The sequence below is a fragment of the Crocuta crocuta genome, unplaced genomic scaffold (genome assembly GCF_008692635.1).
Source record: "Crocuta crocuta isolate KB4526 unplaced genomic scaffold, BGI_CrCroc_1.0 scaffold29, whole genome shotgun sequence".
NCBI lineage: Eukaryota > Metazoa > Chordata > Mammalia > Carnivora > Hyaenidae > Crocuta > Crocuta crocuta.
The window spans coordinates 4266035-4281145 of NW_027533280.1; the positions used below are offsets into that span (position 1 = coordinate 4266035).

Below are 15111 nucleotides of genomic sequence, written 5' to 3' on the forward strand. Positions count from 1 at the left end.
CTCCACAGAAACATTCAATTTAAGAATTAACCTGTATATGAGAAACATTCAATTTAAGAATTAACCTGTATATGCTATGCAAATACAGCTTCATGGTGAGCCCTCAAATCACCTTCCAGATTGTTCATCATAAACCCTTCAGACACAGGAAACAGCAATTGGTAGTGAGAGCACAGTGTATTTTTGTAATAAAAAGTAATAGCCGTCATTTGATGAGTCCCTAAATATTGTGCTGTGTGCTGCATGCATCCTCTCATTTAATGCCTACCAAAATCCTAGAGGCAGAATTTTTGATACCCATTGTAGAGATGAGGAGATCAAGGGTAGAAAGAATCCTGCAGTGTTGCTGGGAGTTAGCCTCATTTTATAGAGGGGTCATAGCGGTTGAGTAACTTGCCCCAGGGTCACACAGCCAACCCAGGCATGTCAGTCCCTAGAGCTAGAGCCTGTGCACTTTACCACTCGTTTAGGTCCCTCAGCATTTTTGAGAGGCCCAGAATTGTTTACTAAGCCAGTCTATGCGGACACAGATCTAAGCAGGCATGGTGCTGATGCTTATTGACTTGGGCTTCCCTTTGCTCCCGGAGCCAGAAGCCAAACATATTCCCTCATATCTTTGCAGTAGCTTCCATTGGGATGGTCCTACCTTCCTGGCAAGAGTTTGGAAGTGTCTGGTGACTTTGGTTGTCAGAGTGATGTGGAGCACCCCTGGCTTTGGTAGGCAGGAGCCAGGGATGCCAAATGTCCAGCAAGCAGGCCAGATCCCGGGCTTGAAGAATTGTCCTGCTCTGCATGCCAGGAGCATCCCTGTTCAGAAACACCAGGAGTAAGTGCCGTGGCAATGAAGGAAGCCGAGGGCCGTGGAGGTTCTGGTGGAATCTATTTTGACTGGTATGAATCCAGGAGGCTCCCAGAAAGGGGTGTCCTTTGTGCTCAGCCTTGAGGGATGGGCTTAAAAGAAAAACCAAGGAGATTGGATGGGAGTAGGAGGGGAGGGGTCTGACCTAGCAGAGGGAACTTTCTGCAGTAACCTAGAGTTCTCTCCTTGAGAACCTCAACCTGGAACCAAGATGGGCCACTGGGTGGGAAGACAGCGCTCTCAGCAAGGGATGGACTGGATGGGGCATGCCAGGCCTATTTGCAAGGCATCTTGGCTCAGATTTTTTTTTAACTTTTTTTTTTTTTAATTTATTTCTAGGAGAGAGAGAGAGAGCGTGAGCAGGGGAGGGTCAGAGAGAGAGGGAGTGACAGACTCTGAAACAGGCTCCAGGCTCTGAGCTGGCAGTCAGCACAGAGCCCAACACGGGGCTCGAACCCACGAACCGCGAGATCATGACCTAAGCGAAAGTCAGACGCTTAACCGACTAAGCCGCCCAGGCTCCCCTTGGCTCAGATTTTAACATAGGTCATAGAGCCGACCTCCCCCCATCATGAACCCACTTAATGAAAAGGCTCAGAGAGGCAAAGTACTGTAGCTTGGTTAGGGTCTCTTGGAACCTTCCTCTTCTGGCAGGCTGCCTCCCAGTGGCCAGGGGAAGCAGAGTTTCCATTTCCTTTCCCGATCCTGGAGACTTGGGGCAAATGCTGTTTCAGATTTTCCTTTGGGTCACAAGAGCTCATGTTTCTATTTTCCCCTCCATGTTTTGCTTTTCCAGTTAGCTCCTCCCCTTTGGGTTACAGGCCCTGGGAGTGGGGTTCAGGCATGCCGAGCCCCACTGTGCTGCAGTGGCCTTCTCCCTCATTGCTGCGTCTTCTTTCCTGGAAGTTAAGGAAATTTCACCTCTCTTTTGGAATGGCCTTTTCTTCGTTCAGGCTTTGCTTGTCGCCTTCTTGACCTGTAAATAATATGTGGCCTTTTGTGTCTGGCTTCTTTTTCATGGAGCATCATGTTTTCAGGGTCCATCCATGCTGTTGACTCTATCAGTGCTTCCTTTCTATGGCTCAGTAATATTCCCTTGTATGGACAGACCCTATCTTGTTTATCCTGTCATCGGTTGGTGGATATTTGGGTTGTTTCCACCATGCGGGTTTCTTAAGGCCACTTGGTGCATTCCTCTGCCTTCTCAGCCCCCAATTAGTAAACCTCTAGGCATAAGACATTTTGTCCTTTTGTTTGCAGGAAGAGGGTGATGGAAGGAAGGATCTCTGAAATCAGTTGAGGAACAGCTTCCTGCTATAGGGTTTTCAGAACTCCCTCCGTCTTACTCGCCCCCTCCCTCTCCTCCACAAGAATCCTGCTTCCTTCCAAAGCTCAGTGCCGCCAGGGTCAGGGCCCAGGTGTGACGCATGTGATCTTCAGGGAGAGCATGGATTTCATTCAGTTCCGTTCTCAGTCGAGATGATTTGTTAAATGTAGGTCCCCAGGTCATCTTATCGGTATGCATTTTATGAGACTTTTTCTAGGTAAAGAAATCCACAAAGCAGAGAAATCCTCACCAGACAGATGGAGCCCTAACCCTGTGGCCAGGCATGGAGTCAGCTCAGTCTCCCGACAGCTTGGCCAGAAATGCCCACCACGGAAATTGGAAATCTAGCAAAAGCAGAGCTGGGAGGAAGCCCAGGAAAGACTAGCCCCTCAGCCCTTCCCCCCGATTGACAGCTGAGTAGGAGTGCAGAGAGGAGGAGAGAATACTGTCTTTGGGAGGGTTGAGTGTGAGCTGAATTTCACACAGAAGATGGCCACCATAGCTACCCTCTAGCTAGGCCACAGAGACTCCGTTTTACAGATGAGAAAATCAAGGCCCAAGCCCCTGGGATCTGTATTGTTTTCATTGTTTTCTTTTTTTTCATGTTTATTTTCGAAAGACAGAGAGACAGAGTGTGAGTGGGGGAGGGGCCGAGAGAGAGGGAGACACAGAATCCGAAGCAGGCTCCAGGCTCCGAGCTATCAGCACAGAGCCTGGCGCAGGGCTCGAACCCACGACCTGTGAGATCATGACCTGAGCCAAAGTTGGACCCTCAACCGACTGAGCCACCCAGGCGCCCCTATCGTTTTCTCTCATTCCTTTTAATATGCTGGCAGATGATGCTTATTTTCTCATGGAGTGCAATCCCCCTTTTCCAGGAGGGTATGGTTTTGCTCTCTGAAAAAAATAAGATTTAAGTGATTTTAAGTGATTGGATCCCTTCCTCAACACCACCCCAAATCGGGCATATTTCAAAAGAGGTGAGTGCTGTTGCTTCTCAGAAGACCTCTGGTCCCGGCATTCCTTGCTGGGCATGTAAGTGACCAAAATGGGAAGGAGCGATTTCAGCCACCAGTGTTTTCCATTTCTGTCATGTTGGTAGTAATTTTTTTCTTCAGTTATGAAACATGTTAAGCGTAGAGAAACGCCAAGTTTTGTTTTGTTTTGTTTTTTTGACTGCCTCGTGTTTTTGGAAGGCTGGATGGAAAGAGGGCAGAGCAGGGCGCTGTGTTTCACTTAGTACTGGCTCTGGAACTTTGATGATATTTCACTGAACTGAACCTACACTTTTGGAGGGGGGGTTGGTGACAAGCCCTGTCCTGGGAGCTGAGGGACACTGGGACTTGGTCCCTGTCCCCAGAGAGCTCCTAAGGGAGTGATCTGTGAACTCTCGGGGAGTGTTTTGGAGAAGATAAACAATTCTAGCATTTTCCCTTTTGAAAAGGAGAGCAAGAAAATTCCAAGAGTCTGTTGTACCCCCACCCCCACCCCATCCTGAAAGCTGCTGAGCAACTATTTTTATGTTGTCTCTTTTTATCCCGTTGGCTTCTGTAAATAGTTGAGAGATGGCAGTTGCAGAGATAAAAATGCTAATTCCAACCTGGAGGGGAGAGAGGCTGGTCCTTCAAGGAAATGCCCCCTCATCCTCCCCAGGCCAAGGTCTTGCCCCTCTGCCCACATGGGCGTGAGCTCGAGGTGAGTGGATGAGGGGGACAGGCGTCGTGGGTGGTGCGAGACAAAAGCCTCTGCTGGAGAAGTTTAAATGGGGAACTAGTGGTTTGGGTGGGGGCGGGGTATGGAAGAAAGAACACTTCCCTTATGGGTTTTTAAAAAAAATTTTTTTTAATGTTTTATTTATTTCTGAGAGAGAGAGAATTTGTGTGAGCAGAGGAGGGTCACAGAGAGAGGGAGTTACAGAATCTGAAACAGGCTCCAAGCTCTGAGCTGTCAGCACAGAGCCCGACGCAGGGCTCGAACCCACAAACTGTAAGATCATGACCTGAGCCGAAGTCCGACGCTTAACCGACTGAGCCACCCAGGCGCCCCCTCCCTTATGGGTTTTTAAAGGTGCATTGGGATTTTTGCTTTTGAGGCTTCTGATGGAAAGATTTAGATTCATTCCAGACAATTCTCCCGTCTTCTGTGTCCAGGTGTGGGGGACAGGGTTGGTTCCTCAAAGGCAGAGCCAGCTCCCAGCCCCTCTTTGCCCCTACCAGCTGGGGTTGCTTTGTGCTGGAGGCTGCAGAGGGAGGGAACTACATTTAGCATCACCTCCGAGGGACAGGGAAGAGGGAGGGAGGGAGGAGCCCCGTGGGTGGGCAAGGCAGGGGTGCTTGTGGATTCTGAGCTGGCCCCCTCTGTCTCCTACTTGCAAAGCTGCAGAATGTTGGAGTCCAGGTCTTTTTCTTTTCATTACAAACTGAAATTCTAGTTGTCTCCCTGTCTCTTCCTTTCGTGGTTCAGTGAAAGGTGCAGCAGGAGAGGAGGAAAGAAGCAAGATGGTTCCAACCTGTCTTTGCCAAACACCCCCACACCCACTCCACACTCACCCACCCATTCACACTTCCTAGCTCGTCAAGGTGGGGACCACCAGTGTGCACCTGGCTGTGTGATTGCAGCCATCCAATACTCCGTTATCAACCAAACAGTAGCCTCGGAGGAAGACACCTGAGCTTCTTGCTCTGTAAGTGTCCTGGCCTCCTGGGCACACGGGGCTGTGGGGGTCAGGACTCCTGGTTTTCTAGGCCTGGGGTCCTGCGGGGCCGCCTTGTGAAAGTCACCTCACCTCCCTGGGTCTCAGGGACTCCATCTGCAGTCCTGCGCACTGATACGAAAGCCTTGGGAGCATACACAAATTCTTTTTTTTTTTAATTTTTAAAAAATGTTTTATTTATTTCTGAGAGAGAGAGAGAGAGAGAGACAGCGAGAGAGACAGCGTGGGCAGGGGAGGGTCAGAGAGAGAGGGAGACACAGAATCCAAAACAGGCTCCAGGCTCTGAGCTAGCTGTCAGCGCAGAGCCCGACACAGGACTCGAACCCAGGAACCGTGAGATCATGACCCGAGCTGAAGTCGGAAGCTTAACCTAGTGAGCCACCCAGGCGCCCCCACAAATTCTTTTGACATACGGAAGCAAGGACGCAAAATTATATGCACACTTTAAATCTTGTGAAAAGTGATGCCTGTGGACAAGAGTTAAGAGGAGAGGATGAAAAGAATAAAGTTATTGTGGTGGGATCAGAGATAAAAATTTTTGTTATAATATAAATTCAAGCCAGTTGAGGGGCTTGAACTTGCTAGCCGCAGAATGCTTCCTTGGCAACAGCCTCAGTGTAGGGAGCATTTGCTGTGTGCAGGCGAAGGGATGTGCACTTGATCACCATGCCCCACCTCTCCAGGAGCCTCTGGTTTCACACCTGTGCTTTCCCAAAGTACAGTGTGATTGTGGTTAAGTCCCTTGGACTCTCTGCCTCAGTTTCCTCACCAGTGAAATAAACATGATAACTGGACATGACTTCTAATGTTGTTGTGACAGTTAGATGTCAGTGTCTCCAGCCTCAGTTCTTCTCTATCTGTTGCCTCTCTTCTCTCTCTGTCAACTTTATTCTAAGCCAGGGTTCTCCCCAGCCCCTCATAACTCTAGAAATACATCCTTCCTGCTCCAAGTACCGCAGAAAGAGACATTCTCAGTACTTCTGCCACTGTCTAGATACATCCAAAGTGCTTAGAATAGTGCCTGCCACTTGGCCAGCACTACAGATGGCTGGCTCCCACCTAAAGCTGCCATGGCCACTGCTACAGTGATACATTTCTTGTATTGAAGGTGCTGGTCGCATTCTTTCCTTTGCTCTGTCCTGTTTATCGGCACTTCCTTTCCCTATCTTGATTTTTTTCTTTAAGGATAAACCAGGCCTGGTGTTTTGGCCTGGTTGAGAGCCTTAAGGTATAGGAACTGAACTGTTGATTTGGCAGGAAGCTTAGTGGGGAAACTTTTCTGTCAATCAGCTCTGGGTTTCTATCAGTCAAGATCCTTGGTCGTAAGTGACAGAAAACCAATCACAAACTAACTTAAGCAAAAATGGGAATTTATTGGCTCATGTAATTAAAAGTATCTGGTATATATGGGCTTCAGGCATGGCTGGATCCAGGTATCGAAACAATGTCTTCAGCCTCAGTTCTTCTCTATCTGTTGCCTCTCTTCTCTCTGTCGACTTTATTCTAAGCCAGGGATCTTCCCAGCCCTTCATAACTCTAGAAATACATCCTTTTTGCTCCAAGTACCACCGAAAGAGACATTCACAATACTTCTGCCTGGTGGTTCCAGGAAAGGCTAAAATTAGTCTGAGTTTTTCAATGAGGGGCTAAAAATTACAAGTACAGCGTTGCAATGTCCACATGTTGCATACTGAATAAAGTCCAGGCTGGGCAAAATCCTCTAACAGAGGGGAGCATACAGCCCATTCCTCTGACTTCCAGGATAAGACTTGGTAGTCTGACTTAAGTCACACACCTACTTTTGAATCCAGTCACTTGACCAGAGAAATTCATGCCTGATTGAGCAGGCTTAAGTTCTATGGGAAGCCCTGAAGTTGATGGCACAGCTACATGGAGTCACCTTTCACAAGAAAGAATGGTTTCCCAGATGTAAATCAGGCTGCTGCTACTAGACTAAAGGAACATAGAGAAATTCAAGGCCAAGTAAAGAAAACTGAGCAGCCTTGGGATGAGTGATATAAACAACGGCCTCTAGCCAATATTTACTAGCCAATATTTACTGAGTGTCTACAGTGTTCTGGAAAGTTCTAGGTCCTTGAGTTGAGCAGTAAACATGAAAGGCAGAGCCTTGGCACTCACAGGTTAAGTCAGGTTGATGTCTCCATTCCGAAATCCTATGTATTTCTTTTCTGACCACCCTAAGACCCCATGTCTTCGGACTCCCCTCTCAAGCAGGCTGAGGTCTTAGGAAGTCAGAGGAATGGGCTGTATGCTCCCCTTTGTTAGAGGATTTTGCCCAGCCTGGGCTTTATTCAGTATGCAATATGTGGACATTGCAAGGCTGTACTTGTAATTTTTAGCCCCTTATTGAAAAACTCAGACTAATTTTAGCCTTTCCTGGAACCACCACTTAACTTTGGGCAAATCAGTAAATCTTTCTGGACGTTCATTTTCTCATTGTTGAAATGAAATGGTTGGAGCAGGTGACCACCGATGTGTGCCCTAATTGAGTACTGTCTTCCTGTCCATCTCCAAGCAGGGCCTGTAAGGGTGAGATGTGGAAAAGGGGGAGGGGGCGTATGACTCAGCCTGTCCTCGGTGCTGGGGAGGCAAGAGGGAGTGTGAGGACTGACTTTATCTCCTGTCCTAAGCTGCGATGAGTTGTTGCCAGGAGAGAATATGCACCCAGTGCTATCAGAGTGTCTAGTACTTTAAGAGACTCTGGAAGTTATGACTTAAAAACATTTTTTTTAATGTTTTATTTATTTCTGAGAGAGAGAGAGAGAGAGACAGCGTGAGCAGGGGAGGGGCAGAGAGAGAGGGAGACATAGAATCTGAAGCAGGCTCCAGGCTCTGAGCTGTCAGCACAGAGCCCAACGTGGGGCTCAAACCCATGAGCTGTGAGATCATGACCTGAGCCGAAGTCGGATGCTTAACCGACTGAGCCACCCAGGCGCCCCTGGAAGTTATGACTTTTATTTGAAATGTTGACATCTCATTCAAAATAGTTTTAGACACAGGGTAGGCCAAGCAAAATACATTGGTGGCCAGGTGTCACCTGAGTGACATTTGCCACCTTTTTGCTCTAGGGACTGTGACAGGTACGGGGCCTGTGCACGCTAACACCAGCATTATTTGTCCTGCTGTCTGCCGAGGGAGGGCCCTTGTCTCTGGAGAGACAGTTTCAGTGCCTCCAGACTAAAGAGTGCTCAGGGAGAGCCATTGCTAAGGGTTGGTGTCACTGAATTGATGACTGTTTGGCTGGGCTGAGGCCCGCATCTGGAATGTTCCTGCTGGCATCAAACCTTAGAGCTGTGTTGGGGGATCTCCTGCTCATGCGCTGGGAAACACCTCTGAATCCGCGGCTTCTGAGGCAGCGGGCTTCCCTGGGTGGGTGGGAGCCACGTTAGCTTGCTGGGGCTGCTGTGATGAAGGACCGCAGGCTGGGGAGGGGGGCTTCCAGAGCAGAGCTGTGTTATCTCACGGTTCTGGAGGCCAAAAATCCTAGGTGCCAGGAAGGAGAACCTGTTCCATGTCCCTCTCTGGCTTCTGGTGGCTCGCTGGTGATCTTCGGCCTTCCTTGGCTTAAATGTGCAGTGCTGGGCCTCCACCTTCCTGTTCTCATGAGGTTTTCCCCTGTGTGGCCCTGGGCCCAAATTTTCTCCTTATTATAAGGACACTGGTCATAGTTGATTAGGACCCACCCTCATGACCTCATTTTAACTTGATTATCCCTGTGAAGACCCTCTCTCCAAATCGAGTTACATTTTGAGGTCCAGGGATTAGGACTCCAGCATATCTTTTTTGGGGGGCACAATCCAGTCTATAACAGGTGCCTAATGGAGTCCCTGTGACTTTGCCCTGGGCTGCCCATGTGTTCTCCATCAGCTTCCTACAAAGTTCTTGTGTCCAGCCCCTCCAGCTTCCCTTCCGCATCCCCTGCATGCACTCACGCTCATGCTCACATGTGTTTCCAGTCCCGGGAGGGGTGGGGTGGTGCTTCTTTCTGTTCCTCAGCTCTCCCACGCCTTCCCTGCCTTGGGGACTTCTCAGAGCTCACTCCTACTGGAGCAAGTTCCTGCCTCCTCAGCACCTACTCACCCTGTGGGTCTCAGCCTAAATATAATTTCCTGAAGTGAGGCCTTCCTTGACCCGCCCCCCCCCTTCTGATTTGTTCTTTTTTGTCTTGGTTTCTCCCCACTTGTACTTATATAGTCATATGTGCTTTTAAGAAATCACATCTGTTTTGTTTATCCATCACATAGTAGGTCCTCAGTATTTACATGAAAGAACAAATGGGGTGAGTGAATTTCCTTTAGGACCTCCCTGGGCCTCAGTTTCCTCACGTAAGAGACGATGTGGCTGGCCAGGCCGGTTTTCCCAGGGAGGACATCATCGCTGGCCTTGGCAAAGCATCCTTACTGCGGTTTGGGGCCCCTTTGTTGTCCAGTGGTGCCTGGGACCTTGCAGGTTGGGGTACACGTCCCTGGCACACTGGCTCCTTGCTACGCTGAGCCCCGTGGTGGCTCTGCATTTGGTGAGCAGGCACAGGTTGGAAACGGCCCCCAGGAAATGAGAACATGCTTCCAGGAGGCCAGGGCCACTTGGCTTCCTGGCAGAGGAAGGAGCGCTTCCCTTCATCCTGGCCCTGAGCCTGGTCCATCTGCTTCAGGAAGGGTCTGGTTGCTCTGTTGAGCCGCCCCATGAGAGGTAGGGGAGCTTGGCACTGCCAGCCCTGGGGAGACGGGGGTGGGAGGGTGGGGTGGGGGGAGCTTTGAGGGCAGGGAGAGAGGATCCAGGTTTGGGGCAGGAGGCTCCAGGGAGAGGACTCTTGGCATTTTATCAAACCCAAAGAGCTTTGCAGAAAGGTCCTCTTATTCTGCTGCCCCCTCTAAATGCCGTGCTTAGCAGTCCCTCCCTTGTGGAAGGCCTGTGGGGAGCCATGCTTGGTGCGTGGTAAGTGCTCAGGTGGATATTAGCTGTTGCTGTTGTTATGCAAACCATTGTCTTTGTATGATTTTTTCCTCGGGGCAGAGTGTTGTTGTTGTTGGTTTTTTTAAATTATTTATTTTGAGAGAGAGAGCACAAGCAGGTGAGGGGCAGAGAGAAGGAGAGACAGAATCCCAAGCAGTCTCTGCACCATCAACACAGAGCCCGAGGCGGGGCTCAAACTCATGAACTGTGAGATCATGACCTGAGCAGAGATCAAGAGTAGGTTGCTTAACCAACTGAGGCACCCAGGCTCCCCTCTCCTGGGCAGAGTGTTGATAGGTTTCATCAGATCCTTATAGAGCATGTGACCTTGTAGAGTCTGTGTCCCCAAAGCTGGTCAGAGCCAGACTCTATTGGGGTCCGTGGTAGAAGATCACCTTCCTCAGGCTGACTGACTGGTTTGCGTATTAGGCCCTGCTGCAGACCATGGGTGGGGTGGCCTTGAGGCCCAGGGTCTGGGCTCTCTTTCCTGAGGTCTGGACACACCGGCCCCTCCAGCACAGAGGCCTCCATCTCCATCTCAGCTGGAGCGTTTCTCCTCTCCTGCCTCCTCCAGACCTCAAGGGCCAAGGCCCTGGCCAGACGCCAGTTTGTCAAGGAGACTGATTAAAAGCAGCTTTCCTGGGGGCAGATGGCTTTGTGTCCTTGGCCTGGAGTGAAGATCAATACGCAATTGTTTTTCTCTTGGCAAGAAACAAATTCTCCATTAACTTTCTCAGGTGCTGCCAGACTGGTTTTCTTTTCAGGAACACCGCAGCCCTGTCAGAGGTGGCTCTGGGAGGGAAGACAGGCCACCGCAGCTGCTCTGCTCCCCTGCCCTGGGAGGGCTGTGGAACCCACACAAGAGCAGGCTGGCTCGCTTGGACATCAGTAGCTCTTAGGAACATTCTGGAACCCAGCTGGCAAAACCTAGCCTAGTAGGTATTCAATAGGTAATTGGAAGTTTAGCTTTCTGAGTGCTTAACCAATTACCAGACATGATACTGAGTGCGTGGCTCATTTAATCCTCGTGAATAATGGGTGACTGCCCATTTTATAGATAAGAAAACCAAGGCTGAGGGGGGCTGAGTCATTTGTGTGTGGTGAGCCCAGATAGTTGAACTTCAAAGGCCCTGCTTTTCTTTCCCTGGGGGGAATACCCAACATAGCAAGCTGGGCGGCAGAGAACCTTGAACTTGGGTTGGATTCTTGCATGGGTAGGGAAGCCGAGACAGGAATACGATTTAGGATTTCTTTCTCAGACACAGTAAGGATGGGCTAGAGGAACAGGAGTGGGACCAGCTGCCTCCTCCCCCTGCCTCAGTCCTCTAGGCTTATTATCCCAACTCTTGTCATGGTCACAGCTGTCTTCTTTCTTATAGGAATTCATTTCTGCAGTTACTTATGCATGGTCCCAGTGGAAAGTTTAGTCCTTCCCACCCTGTCCCCCTGCTTCTGCAAACTAGTCGTTTTCTCTTGAGGCCACCGTTACCATTTTCTTATATACCTTTCCAGAAATATGCTGTTGCATATATAATTATTTTCACATGTATGGCCTTTTCCCTCTTACTACAAAACAGCATACTAATGCTTTGTTTTTTTCCATGTAACAGTGTGTCATGGAGCTAATTCATAGTAGGCTGCGTAGAGTCTCTTCTTTCAATTTTTTTTTAATGCTCATTTATTTTTAAGAGAGAGAGAGAGAAAGAGAGCAAGCAGGGGAGGGGCAGATAGAGAGGGAGACACAGAACCGACTCAGGTTCCAGGCTCTGAGCTGCTAGAGCCCCACATGGGGCTTGAACTCATGGACTGTGAGATCATGACTCAAGCCAAAGTCGATGCTTAACTGACTGAGCCACCCAGGGACCCTAAGACTCTCCTCTTTNAGCCCCGCATCGGGCTCTGTGCTGACTGCCAGCTCAGAGCCTGGAGCCTGTTTCAGTCTGTGACTCCCTCTCTGTGACCCTCCCCTGTTCACGCTCTCTCTCTCTCTCTCCTAGAAATAAATAAAACATAAAAAAATTAAAAAAAATAAAAATAAAATAAAATGAATGCATGTTTTCTCCGGGAACACATGTACCTCGTCTTATTTACTCAGTCCCCTGTGGATGGTCATTTCAAATCGCACTACCACAATACATCAGTTTTTACACATGTGAGGTTGTAGGGTAAATACTCAGGTGAAGAATTGTTAAGTCCAAGGTATGTTCATTTGGAATTTTTTGTTAGATACTGTTGAATTTCCTTTTTTGTTGTTTGTTTATTTTTTATTCTTGAGAGAGCGAGAGAGGGAGTGTGAGGGAGAGAGTGTGAGTGGGGGAGGGGCAGAGGGGAGGAGGACAGAGGATCCGAAGTGAGATCTTGACCTGAGCTGAAGCTGGATGCTTAACCTACTGAGCCATCCAGGCGTCCTGGTGAATTTCCTTTCATAAGGGTGGTACCAATTCATATTCTCCGTACCCTCACCAAAATAGTGCTATTATTACATTTTTTTGTCTTTGACAATCTGGTAGCTGGAAAAAGTAGTAATTCCTTATAGTTTATTATTTTCTTAATTTTGATAATATATATATAAAATTTACCATTTTAACCATTTTTAAGTGTACAATTCAGTGGTATTAATTACGTTCACAATGTCGAGCTACCATTAGTGTCGAGCCACTATTTCCCGAACTTTCTCATCACTCCGAACTGAAACTCTGTACCCCTTAAACAATGACTCCCTGTTCCCCTTTCCCCAGTTCCTGGTAACCTTTATTTTTTGTTTGTATGATTTTGTCTATTTTAGGTACCTCATGTAATTGTAGTCATGCAGTATTTGTCTTTTAAAATTTGGCATGTTTCACTTAGCATGTGTCAGAACTTAATTCCTTTTTATGGCTGAATAATATACCATTTTATGGATAGAACACATTCTCTTTATCCATTCACAGTAGATGGACACTTGGGTTGTTTCTACCCTTTGACTATCGTGAACAGTGCTATCATTAGCAAGCGTATGTATATATCTGTTTGGATCCGTAGTCTTAATTATTTTGGGTACATACCTGGGAGAGGAGTTGCTGGGTCGTATGGTAAGTCTACAGTTAACTTTTTGAGGACCCATCAAATCATTTCATTGTAGTTTAAATTTGTACATGTCTTACTATAACTAAGGCTAAGCACCTTGTCATATGATGGGTTTCTTGGTCGATCTTTTACTGTGAACTCTGTGTTCCTAAATTGTACCTGTGTCTGGGCGAGGCCACTGCAGCGGTTTTAGCCGTGCTTTCCCCATTGCTCTTCCCTGCTGCACAAGGGCAGGGACCCCACCTGCTTGCATCACCGTCCAGAATGCCTGGCACAGAAGCTGTTCCATGAATACTTCTTACAAGACTATCCTAAGAGGGCAAGTGGCATTTTTCAGCCTCTCATCCAACTCCTCCACTCCCATCTACACTTTCCTCTCTGTCCCCTCACTGCCACCCACTATCATCAAGAGATATCCTTTCATTCATTCATAATCTCTCTCCTCAGCACCACTGTTTGCCCGGCATCTTCATGATGTGGGTGATCGATATGGAGAGCCACCACCATTAGCATCCGTGGATGTACTCCCTGAATTCTAGTGACACCTGTGACATTTGTCCAGCAGAATTTGTCAAACACATGAACCAAAGGTTAATATTCTGTCTCAGAGACCGAAGGAATTGACAGTCAAGGAAGTGTGAGCCTTTTTTTATTCACCTAATATGAACTTAACCGTTGAAAAATGAACACTTCGGTGGTATTTAGTACATTGACAGTGTTGTACAGGCACCACCTCTGTTTAATTTCAGATCGTGTGTAGCATCCCAGGAGATCCTCTACCCATTTGCAGCCATTCCTGTTCTCCCCAGTACCTCCTCAGTCCTAGGCAGTCACTAATCTACTTTCTGTTTCTATGGATTTGCCTGTTCTAGAAATTTCAAATAGAATTATACATACGTGACCTTTTGGGGTCTGGCTGCCTTCACTTAGCATGATCTTTTCAAGGTTCATCTAGACTGTAGCATGTATCAGTATTTCATCCTTTTATGGCTGAATGATATTCCATTGTGTGGATAGACCACACCCCGCTTATCCATTCATCTGATGATGGGCTTGTGGTTGTTTTCCCTGTTGGCTATTGTGAATAGAGCTATTTGAGTGTTTACCTAGAAACAGAATTGCTGGGTCTGTGATAAATGTATGTTTAGTTTTGTGAGGAAATACCAAGCTATTTGATGTCAACTTTTTTTTTTTTAAACACCCATTGTGGGGCTTGAACTCACAACTTGGAGATCAGGAGGCGCGTGCTCTATGGACTGAACCAGCCAGGCACCCTGATGCTAATCTTTTGATTTCATGTTTGCCTTCTGCCTGGCAGGCACCAACTAGTGGCTGAACTAAGAAAACATTAGATAACGGATATGTTGAACCTGGCTCTTTCAGACAACACAAGCGGCCTGGCCCACTCTCTGGGGTGCCTTTCCTTCCTCTGATGTGCCCTTTGACACCTGCTCCTCAGTTGGCCTGAGGCCAGGCCAGGAGACCCGACTGTTGTGCCAGTGGGCTTTGCTTAAACAAATCCCTTTCTCCCTCTCAAGCCTCAGTTTCCCCATTTACAAAATGGGAATGTGATAGCAAACCTAGGGTGCTTGTGAGATTATGCAGACGTGCAGAAGGTGTTTTGTAAACTGTAAAATTCTGTCTGAATCATTGCCATTGTGATTCAGCCTAGACATGGTCATGAGGAAGTGTTTCATTTGGCTGGTCCAGCATTTAAAAATATTTGAAATAATTGCTAGTTAAAAAAAGAATCAAGGGGCGCCTGGGTGTCTGACTTCAGCTCAGGTCATGATCTCACAGCTCATGGGTTCAAGGCCCACGTCGGGCTCTGTGCTGACAGCTAGCTCAGAGCCTGGAGCCTGCTTCAGGTTCTGTGTCTCCCTCTCTGACCCTCTCCTGCTCACGCTGTCTCTCTCTCTCTCAGAAATAAATAAAACATTAAAAAAAAAAAAAAGAATCAAGAGGCCTCACCTGATGTGTAGGTTCAGAACGTCTCTTTAATAGTAATAGTAATAATAATAAAAAGGTGGTGGTAGTGATGGGGGAACAGGGAATCTAGGCTCAAATCTCAGTTTAGCAACAATTGGCTGGAGTTGAAAGTAGCTGCCACCTATGTAGGGCACATGCGTCCTCTGTTTTGGGGTTTTCTCCTACTTTTTTCCTCTGGGGAGA

The 15111-nt window shown here is 47.9% G+C and overlaps 1 protein-coding gene across 4 annotated transcripts in view; it reads left to right on the plus strand.

Annotated features, from left to right (window-relative positions):
• The first annotated feature begins 830 nt into the window (after positions 1-830).
• CAMKK2 (calcium/calmodulin dependent protein kinase kinase 2) overlaps positions 831-15111 on the plus strand; it is a 46547-nt gene continuing 32266 nt past the window's right edge. The window contains exon 1 of one of the 4 annotated variants that reach the window (XM_077748005.1): positions 831-891. The gene's annotated coding sequence lies outside the window, so the exon portion shown is untranslated. The remainder of the gene's footprint in view (positions 892-15111) is intronic. The other 3 variants (XM_077748004.1, XM_077748007.1, XM_077748006.1) reach the window with 3 other exon arrangements.